General features: G+C 29.6%; 1 long non-coding RNA gene across 2 annotated transcripts; it reads left to right on the top strand.

The window, feature by feature from the left end:
* The first annotated feature begins 2,367 nt into the window (after nt 1–2,367).
* On the top strand, nt 2,368–6,043 carry LOC148225923 (uncharacterized). Of its 2 annotated transcripts, XR_015812241.1 has the most exons (3): nt 2,368–4,955; nt 5,069–5,169; nt 5,241–6,043. It is a non-coding gene; the product is annotated as an uncharacterized LOC148225923 (long non-coding RNA). The 2 variants fall into 2 exon arrangements; XR_015812240.1 differs by having other exon boundaries at nt 2,368–5,169.
* Nucleotides 6,044–16,162: the final 10,119 nt, after the last annotated feature.

The following is a 16,162-nucleotide window of genomic DNA, read 5'->3' on the forward strand; positions in this document are numbered from 1 at the left end:
TTTAAAAATCGTCTGAAAAATAATATTATCGATGGGAAAAATGAATTCGACATAAATGACTTTCAATCAATCATTTTATGTGACACGTATTCCTTCAGGAAGTTCTTAAACACTTTTACTTGATTACGTCACATTTTGCAATCGCAGACATATAAGTAGATAATTTTTTGATTTTTCTCGAGGACGTTCTGATTTTTTATCAATCACGTAACGACGTTTCCAGTACTCTTGCCGTCGAGATTCACTCGTCTTATCTTATATTAATATCGACGATGGTTTTAATTGACAAGATATCAAAAAAATATCCTTATGTCTAAAATATCTCGAGAGCTTTTTCTGATAGTAAATCTTACAATGAACATATCTCAATATAGATAAAATATTCTCTAAATTAAAAATTAATTTTCTACATTTTTTAATATGTGAATTGTTATTGGATATCGTACAATAGTACTATGTGGCATTTTTTTATTACATTTTTTTATTACTAGCAATATATAGCGACTTGTGTGTAACAAAAATGTACGTTAAACCGATATTTTGATTAAATACGCAGTAAAAACAAGTACTATATAAATAATTTTAAATTACAATATTTTCAAGTGCATTTATATACATAAATTAATAAATATATATTGCATAAAAAAATATCATTTCTAGTTTACATACATAGATACCATATACTTGTCATAATGTCGAAATCACTCAAGAGCTTTGAAATTAGTCGCAAAAGAATTGCTAAAAGGAGTTCAATTTTTTTTTCAGCTGTTTAAACTAACAATATTGTGTATTTGAATGCACGTCTATTAAATAGTATTCACTAACAATCCCAAAACACATACAAAAACACTGAGGACCTGACTTTAACAAAAAAAGGGTCGGTGCCCAAAAATCTTTTCCGAACAACTTCTTTAAAATGTTCGTAAAAATATAAATTATTATTATTTAATTTTCTATAATTTATATAAAACAAAATTTTACGCAAATTTACAATATGATATATTATTAATTAATAAACAATAATATTTACAATATATGTACATTATTTTTAAAATAACTTACAAAAATATCTCTTGACAAATAAAATGATAAAGATCAAATATGAGTTAAAGCACAAAATAAATATTTAACCCTGTTATATAAAATATTGATTAAGATATGTTTAATAATGTAAGTTGTTACTCAATGCTTAAAATTAATATTTATCAAAATAAATAATAAAATATAGAAATTGATATAATTTAATTTAATTTAATAATTTTATAATAATAACTCCCAATCCAATAAATTTATAATGAACGGTTTTGGAGACTTTTCAAATGAATTTATTTTTCAATGGTCATTTCCCATAGCACGCGTTTCCTCCGCATACCGCAATCGTAAATTTTCGTTAGGGTTAATAAAAACCGCAAAAATGGGTACACATTTCTGATCGAGAGAAAATATATGAAATTTCAACACGCACCCCACACACGCTTCATAAATTGCCAAATTATGACGCAAGTGCCCCTCTTTGATGGATATGATCGTTTAACTTTAACTTACTTTCACTGAGTTCATAAAAAATACATTGTGAGTTGAAGTACTTCAAATACCTTGTTAGGTTAGGTTAGGTTAAATTGGGTTTCTGAAGAAATTGTTGAATTTAATTAGATTACTGATATTTATTTACATACAATCATATATGCATACATATTGTAATTATTTATTTGAATATGTATAGTAGGGAGAAATACGTAAAATAATATTTTTTAATATATATATTTACATAATAAGATGATGTGTACATTCGATGTACATTACAGGTTAAAGTGATTTTTAGACTATATATCTTGGCTTTTAAAAAAATGTGTGGTTATTGTGCAAATTTGGGTTTTCGCTGATTTTTATGGTGATTGTTAAATCAAAAGGTTTTTTTAATAATAAAAAAATAGGTTTTCATAAGAAAAAATATATATACATTTATATTTGCCCTAAGTTATGTTAATTTATTTTATTTATTTTTTATAAATATATTTATTACATTATAAAGCCTACTTCACCCCTTGATTTTCGATTAGTAATATCTGAATTGCCATTCCATTACACAATTTTGAAATATGTCATAAAATCCAAAGCGTCGAACGCACAAGCGAGAGTAAAATTTGAAGCGCACTCCACACACGTTCAGTAAATGGATAAATTATGACGACAGGCTGGTTCGGATAACTAAATTAATTTAATTTATATTGATTACAATATAATAATATACATGTTCTAAATCACAGTAATTTAAAATATAATCTAAATGATGGTATCTTTAAATTTAATAAATTTAACTTTTATATATCCTAACTAGCTGTCGGTACCTCACTATCGTGAGGTACCGATAGCTAGCGAGTGTGCGAATACCGGACCCTCAACTTTTTGGGTTTTAAATATAATTTTTGCTTCGTTCTGATTTTTTTAAATATTTTTTAAAATTTAATGGTTCAAATTGGTCATTACTATTTAAGATTTTCAATGATAGACAAAATAGTTCAATCTATAAAAACTACTTAACATTTTCAATTCATTTAAAAATAGGTTTACAACTTGACTAAATATTTCCAGAAGAAAACATTTTATATTATTTATTAGATTTACAACGTTAGATTTTATCGTTATATTGAAACATAGATATTTAATGATTAATCTAAATATTGTATATCATTTATGAATAGGTTTAAAACTTGGCTAGATAATAATAAATTAAAAATTGTACTATAAAATTTCAATACAGCGAAGCTCACGAAACCAATGAATAAATTTTGGTGTACTGAAAATTCGTTATATTGAATGTAAGGAAGATGATATATTTTTATTTTATTTTTAATTACTATATTACTACAGCATCAAAATAACCTCTTATAAGGTTGACAGATCGTTTTTGTCCTTGTTTAAGGAAAATGTATGAAACACAATAAAATTTGTGAAAAAATGTTGTATAAAAAAAGTTTGAGGGTCAACGAAACACCTGTAATGTCGCTTTTGAACACATCTGGCACACCCCAAGTCAATGATGAACTGAATTCTTAGAAATATTTTGTCAAGTTATAACGTCATTCTTAAATTCGGAGCAAAATATTTTGTTATGCTGAGATTAGTCTTCATTACAATGAAAACATTTTGCATGAAAGTTTTTCGGGGACAAATTAAAGATTCGTTATACTGGAATTTCATTATTTCGCCTCGCTACCGCTCGCGCCGACCTTCACTATAGAACCAAACAACCTAACCTTTTTTTAATGATATTGTATTGATTTGTTCTCATTTCGGTATATTTTGTAATTGTCCAGAATCATCCAATCTATGACTAACCGATCCCGCGATCGCAGCGACGTATGAAGCGACGCCTGTGAGTATTTGTGGAACTGATTTTGACGCCGGCGTAAAACATCATCGTGACGTCACTATGGCGTTCTAACGCGAGTGTTTTGGGAATTCGCGGCCCGTTTTAACGATGCATATAACACAATTTTATCATAAATTAAAATTTTAGTAATAAGAGCGTTTTTTAGTTACACCATAAGTTACTTTATAATTAAAAAAAGTTGTTTATATGTTTTATGTGTAAATATAAAAGCCAATTAGAAAGATATAATAAACTGAAAATATCAAGCACCTAATATGTTACTTTAGACCAAAAATGCGTTTTAAAAATATTAATAATTTTGAGACCTTTGTCTATCTTTAATAAAAAATACTTTGACTTATTTTGATTGATATATTTTTTAAGGTAAATGTTTTTTCTGCGCAGTATTATATATTTTAATAATTAATAAATGCAAAAAGTTTTCACATTATTTAAAATTAATAATAAAATAAACATATTTAAAATCCATAATAAATAAAGAATATTTAAAATCCATAATAAAATAAAAAATATTTTTAAAGTTGAAAAAAATATTTTGAATAAATCTTGAAATTTTATTCTGAAACTTTATAATTTAAAAAATATTAAAATTAGTGATATACAATTTTGTGTAGTTTCCTTTCAAAGGTGTCCGTAAGAAGGATTTTTGCAACACTATGTGTTTAGTAGTTGGTTGTTATCGAATAGTACTTATTTTTAAACTTTGCCCCTTTTTGTTGAAAATATTTTTTCAAAGGAAATTTTAAAAATTCTCTAAAAACTATTACTTTAAATTGGCAACGTTCGCCAAAATGTAAGTACACATTTTTTCTGTTAAGAGAAGCTAATAAAAAATTTACATTATTTATATTATATTTTAAATACCGTATAAACTAAACATATTTAAAAAAAATATTTTTTTTATAATTTGATGATTTTTATACATATATTGATAAGTGTTTTACAATTTAAATCGATAAAATCAATTTCGTAGTTCGTTCTCAAGCGCGCCGGGGAAATACCATAAACGGTATTCCCCGGAATTTCTTATATGTGACAGTTCTTTTGTCATCGGTCAAGCGCGCGCCGGGATACAGCTTAGTGCGATTAAATAAACAGTGAAATATGTTATAATCACAGCATTTTTCTTAAAAAGTTACAATTGTAGATGATTCAAAGTTATTTACCATTGGAATTATAGACTTTATAATCGAAATTATCAATTATGAGTGTGCCAGTAAGTGTTTGGTTATATGAATACTATATCACGGTTATTCTAACAAAATTACTATTGACTTTCTAGGATCTAATATTAAAAGACAAACAGCAGTGATTTGGCAATTGAAGATATACATGCCAAAGTTAATTAAACATATTACAATGGTAGTAATAATGAAAAATCTCATATTAGTGTAAACAAAAAGTTACTTTTTACCCAATATATAGTATCGTTTACAGTCAATTTTCAGAATCAATGAGAGATCTAATAACATTTACGTATGGCAAACAATTAATGTATGACATATTGCGACTATTTTGAAGAAGATGAAGATATGTCAATCTACGTGTTTAATCCTCAACAGTAATTTCCGTTAATTTTGTTCTTCGTTTGTCGTTCAAATTTAATTTATGGATTATAATAGTAGTAATAATGTGTTCAATGTTTACTCTTATAATTTTTTAATTACTTTTCAGAAGCAATGATGGAACAATTTGATGACCTAAATGGCTACAACGTAGAATTGGTATATATAAACAAAAAGTTAATCTTCTCATGTTGAAGTCACTGTCAGCAAGTATTATCTTTTCATAAAGAACATACTACATAAGTTTGATGTAACTGAATATCTTAAATTTGGCTATTCAGAAAGAGGAATGATGGCACAGAACAAAAATTGTACATATTTTGCCACATCGGAATTAAAAATAACCCACTCTTAAATATTTTGGCTATCGATTATTCCAGGTATGCAATCACATATTTATAATCATTGTAAAATGTTGTTTATTAGATAACATCCAAGAAACTACACATTTATAAGCTGTCTGACAGCGCCGATTTGATCGACATTAACTTTCAATCCTCACATACTAAGGATATATTACACGTTCATGTTTAAAACATAACTGGTTAATTTAAAATTCTTAAAATCTAATGTATATGTGTATTAAATCGGAAAGCAATGATAATGTTTATGTAATATAAAAGAAAAAACTCACTTTTCGGCCTCGGAGCCCGGCGACGGGATTTCAAAATTTGAAGATTTCATTACAAAGATTGTTTTATGATTGTTTATCTAATTTAATCAATGTATTCTTCTTATCCTAAACACATTATGAATATATTTAATTTTCATGGTTATAACACACCTAGTTAATTTGTAATCCGATTATTTATAAAAGCAAAAACTCACTTTTAGGCCTCGGAGCCCGTCGCCGGGAATTCAAAATTTGAAAATTTCATTTCGAAGATTATTTTATGATTGTTTATCTAGTTTAATCAATGTATTCTTCTAATCCTCAACACATTATGTACATATTTCATTTTTATTCAGTCAAATGACGAATTAATGAAAATTATTGTCGCGTAGCAAAATTTTATTATTAAATAATAATTATTTAAAAGTGTTATCACGGTACTATCTATTTGAATTTGAATGCTTATTTTTCATTGGTCGACGCTATTTGAATATTTGAATGCTTATTTTTGATTGGTCGAAACAACAGAACGCATCACCGGCGGCACGAAAATCAATCGGAACAAATTCAATTTTAATTTTTATTATTATTTATTATTATAATTAAATATATTTCCTTTGTTTACGTGTATTGTTACACACCGTTCATACAAAGCGTTACGATTTATAGAGTATAGAATTGAACGGAGAATGTTTCATTGAAAGTTATGCGCGTCCGGAAGCGACGACGGCTTAGAACAATTATATATAAGATTACTACGCCTTTTCACATGAGCACTGGGTGTATATCACCGGAGCGCGCATATTTTTTACACTTAATTTTTTTTTTTGATAAAGTCTAGTATAGAAAAACGATGAGCATATTAAATTACTAAATGATTAAGATTCTTAAATTATTGCTAATTTGTACGGCAATACAAATTAAAAATTAAAATGTAATACTAATAAAAAGTAGGAGTGAAAGAATTTAAATTATAAAAAAAAGAATTCGATCTTTAAAAAATTTTTTTTTTTAAGATCGAACATTTGTAACAATACGAAAAAACGATCAATAAAAAATTCGTCAGTATGCTCCTATCCACGGAGCAGTAAGGGTGTAATAATATTCAAACTAAAAAACGTGTTTAAAAAATTAAAACCAAAAAAATAGTGCGAGTAAAAAATCCCTTCCTGCGCGAAGTAAATAAAAGTGTACCATATATAAAAAAAATGTGAAAAACTCCTGAAGATGCCAGGAAAATCGCTGGCGAAATATAGAGGAACTAATTCAAAAAAGAACGCGAGAAAATCACGTAATTAAAATATTTTTCTTAAATATATATATATATATATATATATATATATATATTATTTATATATATATATATATATATATATTATTTATATATATATATATATATATATATATATATATATATATATATATATATATATATATATATATATATATATATATATATATATATATTGCTTTGAAAATGTATATATATGTATGTATAAATAAATTAAATTTACTTCACATTAGTCACTCAATATGATAAAGGCGAAGGGTTTCGTAGTACTAAAAAATCCCCAAGGGCAGAGCACTCTGAGATTGAGACCCTTTGCAAACGCAACAACCAGATGGCAAGTTTCCCGAAGGCATTCATCGAGGAATGATTCCCTCGGGGTATTTTTAAGATCCGCTTCTCCTCTAATACGTTAAAAAAAATAATAAATACCTATACGTTATAATCAGGGCTGTGGAGTCGTTAAAAAAAACACGACTCCGACTCCGACTCCGATTCCGATATTTACCAACAACACGACTCCACTCCAACTTCGACTCCGACTTCGACTCCGACTCAAAAAAGTTTAATTTTATCAGGTATTTTTGGTGTTTTTCTACACGTTTAATATTTATACGCTATACACATTCATTATTACGCAATTAAAAATTCATAAATTTCATAATTTAAGAAATGCTCGGAGTCGCTCATTTTTCACGACTCCGACTCCAACTCCGGCCAAAACACCACGACTCCACGACTCCAACTCCGACTCCGACTCCGACTCCACAGCCCTGGTTATAATGATTTATGAACGTCGTTTAGAGAATAGTATTTTTATTTCGTTAATAATTTAATTTTTATCTATAAATTAATAATAAATATTTAAATGTATATTATTCTAAATGAAACCTTATAAATTAATACATATAAAATATCTGTTATTATTTATAAATAATATAAAGTAGATATTTTTTAAATGCGACGTTTATTTTTACTTGAACTGTGTTAATATAGATATAACATAAAAGAAGTCCTATTTGACGTATCAAAAATACATAGATATGTTTTTTTCTATTATATAATAAATATCCTGAGTACAAAAGAGAAATTGTGATCGTACGAATATTGACATACTATTATATAATAGACATTTTAACCTTAAGGCACTTGAGATACGTGCCCGGGGCGTCAATTTCAAAGATTCAGCGAATGGAATAGTAATTTATAAACGATATAGAATATAACATTTGTACTTCAAGTAACAACCGAATACGTAATGTTATTATACAAATACTTAGAATCTATCTGTAGCTTAATACAAAAACAATCAATGTCAAAAACATCAATTGCTCGTATAATGGATTTTAAAAAGAGGCAAAATTTTATATTTTCCTAAAACATGTTATGCTTAAAAAACAAGTAGTTGCGTAAAATTAACTCCATCGCTTTTTTAAGCAAAACAATTATGGATATATTCAGCGAGCAACAACAGTAATAAAAAATAGAATTTAAAACATAATTATTATTATTGGAATATTTTGTTATATATCAGGTTGCCCCATACGCTTTTGCGTTTTTTTTCTTACATTTGCAAAAATGTATAAGTTTTTTATAAATTACCGATTATTTCACCAGTTTTTCGGTGTTTGTTAACACTAGTTGTATCAAACATGCTATTTAGAAACGGGATATTGTTTGTTTTGATATTTTCAAACATAAATCAACAATATCAATGGAGATAAGATAATTGTAGTTAAGCTGTATTATCATTTATGAGTTTCAACTCGGTCAGAATGCCACAATAGCAGTTAAAACATATGTAATAAAATAGGCAGAAGTGCAATTAAATTTAGAAATTAGCAAATGTGTTTTTAAAAATTTTACTTAAGGACTTGGTTGTTAGTGAGGATATTCGGGCTGCCACTAAAGCATACAAAAAAGCATACTAAAGCGATACAAAAGCTATCACAAAAGCTCAACGTGTCGTCTACGTCATTCCGCAAATATTATTTGATCAGAAGGTCGAGAACTGGAAAGAAGGTTATGAGTCCCCTAATTTTTAGTGATATTCACGCCAAAAAATTACATGCTGAATAACTTTCGCCACTTCATACACTATTGTATCGCTTCCAACTTGAAACAACTACTCTAAATCTATGACATTTTCAATTTTTATTCGACTTAGAGACTACAACGCAGTACTACGGTAAGACACGAACATTTACATGTATCATAATCGTACAGCCATATTTTGATTTACTTAAAAACTTTGTAATTATAAAAATAAACAGGTGTAATACTAAGTTCTGCAATATCTATTTAAAAGTAAAAAAATCTTAGGAACAACTGCCTTAATACATCTAGCGAGTTTGTCGTTTTTTAAGTGAAAAATACACAATGATACGAACAAATATGTTTGCTTTAATGTCGTATCGTTAGATCTCTACGATTTTTGTGCTTCTCATTTGGAGTTTGAGTTCAATGGATTAACATTAAATAGGCCCAAAAGTATCTACAATGAAAGCCTACTTGAAGATCTAAAAATAATGTTTTGAAACTAATCCTTCATAATTCTGCCCTTATTAATTTTCCCATGAATATTTAAAGACGAGCCGGAAAGATCGTCCCGAGATGTTAAACGTAAAATTTTAACTAACTTTTGAACACGTTTATTTTTCTTTTAAAAATCCTTTGAATTTTTAGATTTTGCGCGCTTCATGAAAATGTTACCAATAAATTGAATTTTAACAGATTTGATAATGTGGAAATAAATATCATAAAATATTGGTAATGCTATAAAAGTTGTTAATACAAACATACTTGAATATATGTACTGAATTTCGGCGTGCTACGTTCGTTTAAATATACCAAGTGCTTCGGCGAGCTACGTTCGAACTCAACGGAGTGCAGTGTTTTTGCACTATTAGTCAATCAAATTTTAATTGATAAACTACAATTGAAAACCATCGAAATGAACAGCTTATTTTCACTGCTTTGCGTCATGGGATTTTCGCCTTTGGTGAACCCTAACGTAGACATTATTGGAAAACTTCCTATAGAAGTAGCTTCGATCATATTCAGGTGAATATTTTTTTTATAATTTAATTTTTATATATTTCGTTGTAATTTATCTAATATTTTTTCTTCTTTTTACAGAATGCTGGATGGACGCTCTTTGTATACTGCTTCTTTGATCAGCGACAAATGGTGCAGGATCATCAAAAGCGACAAGAAACTGAGGATCAAGCTGAGACAACACACCAGGATTGCTAGAATGGACAAGATCAATCAAATGAGGCAGAAGTCTACCAAATCTAATGATAAAACTGTAAAAAAATCTGACTTTGGAGGTAAAAGCTTTAATTTAACACATAAACACAAACCTGACAATTGTACTGTAGCAAGACCTAACAAAAGACAAAGAATTTTCTGAATTAAATATAACAAATTGTTGACAATTTTATGTATAATATATGATAATAAAATATTGACTTTATTTTTACAGTTTTGATTTACCCTAACAATACAAATGAATTCAACATCAAAGTATGATTTTCAATTCGATGCGTTGCTTCTTGGTGGTACTTAACTGCAGATAGTTGTAGTATGTAATATACATATATAAGCAGGAATACCAATTAGCATATGTATGTTTGTCAGTAGCACTTTGCAATTTGTGCTGTCTTTAATAAAAACGAAGCTCTTACTGAGACTCAATTTAAGCTCTTTGAATTATGTTTTAATGACCAACGATTATCAACCACAAACGTTCAAGTTGCTCCAAGTATGGTCGATTTTTAATCTCTTATGATCCAACTGTTGGACAGGTTAGATGCTCGCGGGTAGCGACCGAGCTAGCTATAATCAGAACAGTGAACACCCCATAATTCGTTGAAGATAATTATTTATAGGGTGTTCACTGTTCTAACCAACTCTTGCTCGTTACCGCTCGCTTGCACTTAACCTGTACAACAGTTACAAGAAAAAAAATGTTATAATTAATAATTCTTTTACTTCATTTAATTTCAAAATTATTGCAGGGATCTAAACAGATGATAGCCGTTTGGAGCAATGTCTGAAGAATTCGGTCCTATTCTCGGGGTTTTAATTAGGGGTTAATTGCCATAAAACCACTGCCTTTTACGTCACGTACTAAAGTTAAAGATCCACTTATCATTTTTAGTAACAATTTGATTCAAAAATAAATCTTTCTGTTCTAGAATCATTAATTACTGCAATATTAAGATTCGCTGCGCAACTTTTTACTTAGAAAATTTGTAAGATATCCATATTCTGCAAACACCATCGTACCTAATTTTTTAAATATCTGTGTACTGATGTAGGTGACACGTTGAGCTTTCGTGCTAGCTTCTGTATTATTAATCTCAGACGTGCTTTAATGGCAGCCCTAATATCCTCACTAACAACCTCTAATTCCCGGAATGAATTCATAGAATCACATTTAACACTTATTCAATTTAATTGCATTCCTGCCACATTAGAATCGAGTTAAACTCATAAAGTATAATATAGCTTATCTGAGATTATTATATTTCTACTGCCTCATCAATACGACTACTGTTAACAAACACTGAAATAATAATGAAATTTTCGCTAATTTATAAAAAGTTATACATTTTTGCAAATGTAAGAAAAAACGCTTAGACTAATGGGATAACTTGATATATAACAGAACATTGCGATCAACATAATATTAATCAGTTTAAGTTGGCCCCGAGTGAAGACGGATTACACAGCTAGTAATATAAATAAATTATATAATAATTCAAATACATATCGCACAGTGCTTTGCGCATGCTAGCATGAATTTCGCATTTCATTCGCCGTTTTAGCGCATTGCTTACGGCCCACGTCATATTTCCTGTTACACCCTTGCCGTTTGGAGCGATTCATGCGGCCCGTGCACATTCAAGCCTGAAATTTATTCACAATACTCCGCGGCCGCCGGTTGGGCAAACCTGATTCCGCGGTGCTTTAACAGGAGAGCACTGCCGTAAATTTTTAACGAGCCCTATCCCGCGGAATATGTAATGCGCGTAACCCTTAGCCCGACGTATTAAATTAGCTAAGTGTTCTTACCCGCCGTGACGTCATAATTTAGCAATTTGTCGAGCGTGTGTAGGGCGCGCGACGAATTTTCCTCTCGTCTGATTTCACGACAGACTTCAACATTGTTCAACGGAGTTGCAACTCAGACTTTGTATGAAAAGATATGATTTATGATCAACCATAAACTGTTACGTTTCAGGGAAACTTAACGTGGGAGCAAGAGCTGACCATAAATAAAAATAGTATTTTTATTTAAGTAAAAATATATTTTTGTTTTCTTGTTTCTTAGTTTGAATTTTGGACTCGCCCTAATGAAAGTTTTAAAACTAAATAGTCTTAGGACTTTCATTAGGGCAAGTCCAAAATACAAACTAAGCCAACTCATCTCTCAGGGGAAAAATAAATTAGGTTTTAGATGTTCTCCGTTGTTCTATAATTTTGACGTCATGCTACATCACCGCCGTCGATTTTTTCTTCCCTTAAATATATCTTAATTTAGTATTAAATACTCGCATCCTGTCACATAGAGCATATAAATTAAGTTTTAGATGCTCGCCGCCGTTCTAATTATTATTTAAACGTATCTCAAATTCCTGCTATAATGACATTATACACTTTCGTCATCATGTAGGTCGAACCCGTGTAAATAAACCGGTGTAATAAATTGAATAAAAAACAGAAACATTTAGCCAGTCGGGCAAAGCTAAGCTCTGATTTTAAAAGTATATTTCATAAAATAATACATTTTTTACTATTCATTTGTTAAATATTAACTGTAATAAACGATTTTATTTGTTGTTTTTGTTGCATAGCGACAAAATATTAGTCGTCGCACAAATATCAATTGCATTGGATTTACGTGAAAACGAACAGCTATTTGGTCGTGCGCTAATATTATTGGCAGGTAATTTTCGTCAGACATTACCTGTCATACCACGTTCAACACCAGCTGATAAACTGAATGCGTGTTTAAAAGCATCAAATTTGTGGAGAGTTCAATTGCAAAACGATATTTCTGCAGAACGTTTTGAAAAACAATTATTTAATATTAGAAATGGCAAAATTACAGTTGATTTATCAACAGGCTGCATTCAATTACTAACCGATTTTTATAGTATCACATACCCGAAAGTAAAATTGATTCAATACGTATTTCATGACATCACACATTACAAAAGTCATCAATGGCTAAGTGAACGTGCAATAGTGTTGCCATATCATTCAACGTGTGCTACCAGGCAAAACATATACTTATAAATCAGTAGATACTGTTATGAATCAAGATGAAGCAGTAAATCAATTCTTGAATTCACTTGAATTAGCTTGAATGCCACTACACGTTATATTTTTTAAGATTGGTGTTCCTATCATCTTTCTTAGAAATGTTGATCCACCTCGTCTTTGCACTGGTACCAGATTTGCAGAAATTATAAAAAATGGCATCTAAGCAACAATTTTAACTGGCAAATTCAAAGGAGAATATGTGATACTACCAAGCATACCAATGATTCCAACATATATGCAATTCCAATTCAAACGATTGTAATTTCCAATTAAACTTGTTTATGCAATAATGATCAATCGTTGCAAGTATGTGGATTGAATTTGGAGAATCCATGTTTTTCTCATGGTCAATTATACGTTGCATGCTACCGTATGATTGTGCTTGCGTCAAATGAAATCAACAAAAACATCATATATCCAATGATCTTGCGGGTAAATAATTTATTTATTTAAATAAAATTAGTATTGAAATGATATTGTACATGTTATTGTTTTCCTAAAATATTCAGATGGCGCTAAAGCTGAAGAAGAAGAAAAACAATATCAAAAACAAAACAGCAATGAAACAGAAACAAAATGTATTATTCAATGAATTGATATCGAACTTCAATGGTATGTATTTAATTCATATACATACATACATATATACTCAAATGTAGCAAAAGCAAAACATTGCGGGGTCCGCTAGTTTATACCTATAAACTATAATTTATTGAATATTATACTTCTATCTATTGTTTCGAAAGTTCTCTTGAAATCCATAAGAATCCCGCTAGCGTCAAGAACAACTGTTCTGAATTTCTCGTATTGCTAAAATAAATCATTATCCATGAGAGGTAAAAAATATAAATAGCATCGAATCTAACATTTTTATTTTTTATTGCGTATGTAATATAAAATTGTAACTTCTTGCACTTCAGAAGTATATGGATTGTTTTCCTCGGTCTTCTAAGAGTCGTTTTGCCGTAGCTCCACCTAGTGCATGCTCAGTATAACTCTTGTTTATTCCAAGTCAAAAGCGAAGTGATTATGTATGCAGTTATGGAAGTCCTTTAATATTTAAATTATCAACAATATATTATATAACATGCTCAGCAGGCGTACGCTGTAAATTCAGTTGTAAGATGACAGAGGAACTTTTACAATACCTAGTATATTAAAAATATTTCGATATAAGTACCACCTATGTAATATTTCGAGTTCATTAATTTATTTTATTAAAATAAGGTCAGTCGGGTACATTTCGCGATCGATCCAATTAAAAAAAATTGCTCTCGTAAATTTAGCACGCGGATTTGCCTGAGAAAAATTCATCCACGTGTAGAGTGTAGATAGGGACAGGGTAACGAGCTGGTTCCGTCGAACCACGAAACGACCCACGTAATAGTCGACGAAGAATTTTCATGGCGCCGTTACGTAAAACGCAAGGCCGCATTCAGAAAGTTTAATTTCGCCGCTAAAATCGGCACCGTCGATATTTTGGCATTCGCCCTGCGACCCACGCTTTTATATGCATCTATAGAGGCTGAAGCTGCTTCTACTCATAATTTGCATCACAATACGGCTGATGTATCGCGCCCGTGACGTATTTATGGTTCGGTATGAAAAAAGGGTTGAATACCCGCCGAATGGCTTCATGAAAGGATAGCGAACGTAGAGGAAAATTTGACAAATTATTCCAAAAAGCAATCCATATAAGTGAAAAACTGGTGACGGAATTCAAATGATCGATTTCTCTGTCAATTGTATTTAGTAATATAAATTTATTTTTTTTAGTGAAATTAATGGTAACGATAGTATAAGGGCTTTCAAAAATATTTTTCATATCATTCTGGATTAAAATCCTAATCTCTAAAGAGTTTTGCGCAGCTGTTTACTTTTTTGTATTTTTGGTGTTTGTCTCCTCCAATACTGTCCTCACAAATAGGACCAACAAATATTGCTCCATGAGCAAGGACGTCATTTCTGGGGGAAGGGGGGGGGGTAGGAGCATTTATATTTACCTATGCATAACATTTAATGAAATACTATAAATCTTAATGAAATAGAAATATTTAAAAAACAACCACTGACTGGACAACTACCCTCCCCCCTTTCTCGGAAGAATCTAGAAAGACATCTCTGTCCATGAGCTTCTCACAAAACCTGCAACTATTAAAAGCCACTGGTACTCAGTATTCACGTTTTAAATATGTATTCCAGGACTAATTTCTTCTGTCTTATATGTACTTCTTTTGGTTATTCTAGATATACACACTATTCTTCTCCTTTATATAAAAAAGGCCTGCAACGTAAAAGTTGTTATGAATATAAATAATGATTTATATAGTTAAAATAATGAAAAAAGTCGATCACATACAGTTTCTTCGTAAATCATACTTCTAATTTTGCCATTCAGTACAGTGAAACGGTTTTAATGTACAATACATACATATTTATTCTATATTTAATAATTATTTTAGATGTGTTAACATTTATAAAGAGAGTGCGAATCAGAATCAAAAGTATTTGACCTCAAATTAGTTAAAAGTATCATATAGCAAGTCATTTCCCCTTTCATCTCAGCGTTTCTCCGGTTCCTTCGTCCATCTACAGTGTGTATTTAGACTATGTGCAGTACCCGTGTGCAATAATAAAAACGCACTAATAAATATTTTTCGCCTAAAATTGCTGTAGTGTTATAGTAAAGTAAAAAGCAGAGACAGTGACATTAAATAATAAAAAAATATTTAAGTTATTAGTTATATTTAAATATAAAAGAATTCCGATAATACTTTCTCTCTACTTTATCAATTATCAAAGCATGCATTTTTTCTTATTTCTTTCTTAAAATATATTTCTCACCATAAAAATAAAATGTGTTTGGTTTAAACATTAATATTCCGAACGTCTAGATTGGTGTTAATTTTCTTATTTTCATATTTCCTCGAATTTCTTTTATATTTTCCCTTCGAGCTTTATACAAT

Source organism: Plectrocnemia conspersa, unplaced genomic scaffold, assembly GCF_051122295.1.
Source record: "Plectrocnemia conspersa isolate PC_06_02 unplaced genomic scaffold, ASM5112229v1 ptg000014l, whole genome shotgun sequence".
Taxonomy (NCBI): Eukaryota; Metazoa; Arthropoda; class Insecta; order Trichoptera; family Polycentropodidae; genus Plectrocnemia; species Plectrocnemia conspersa.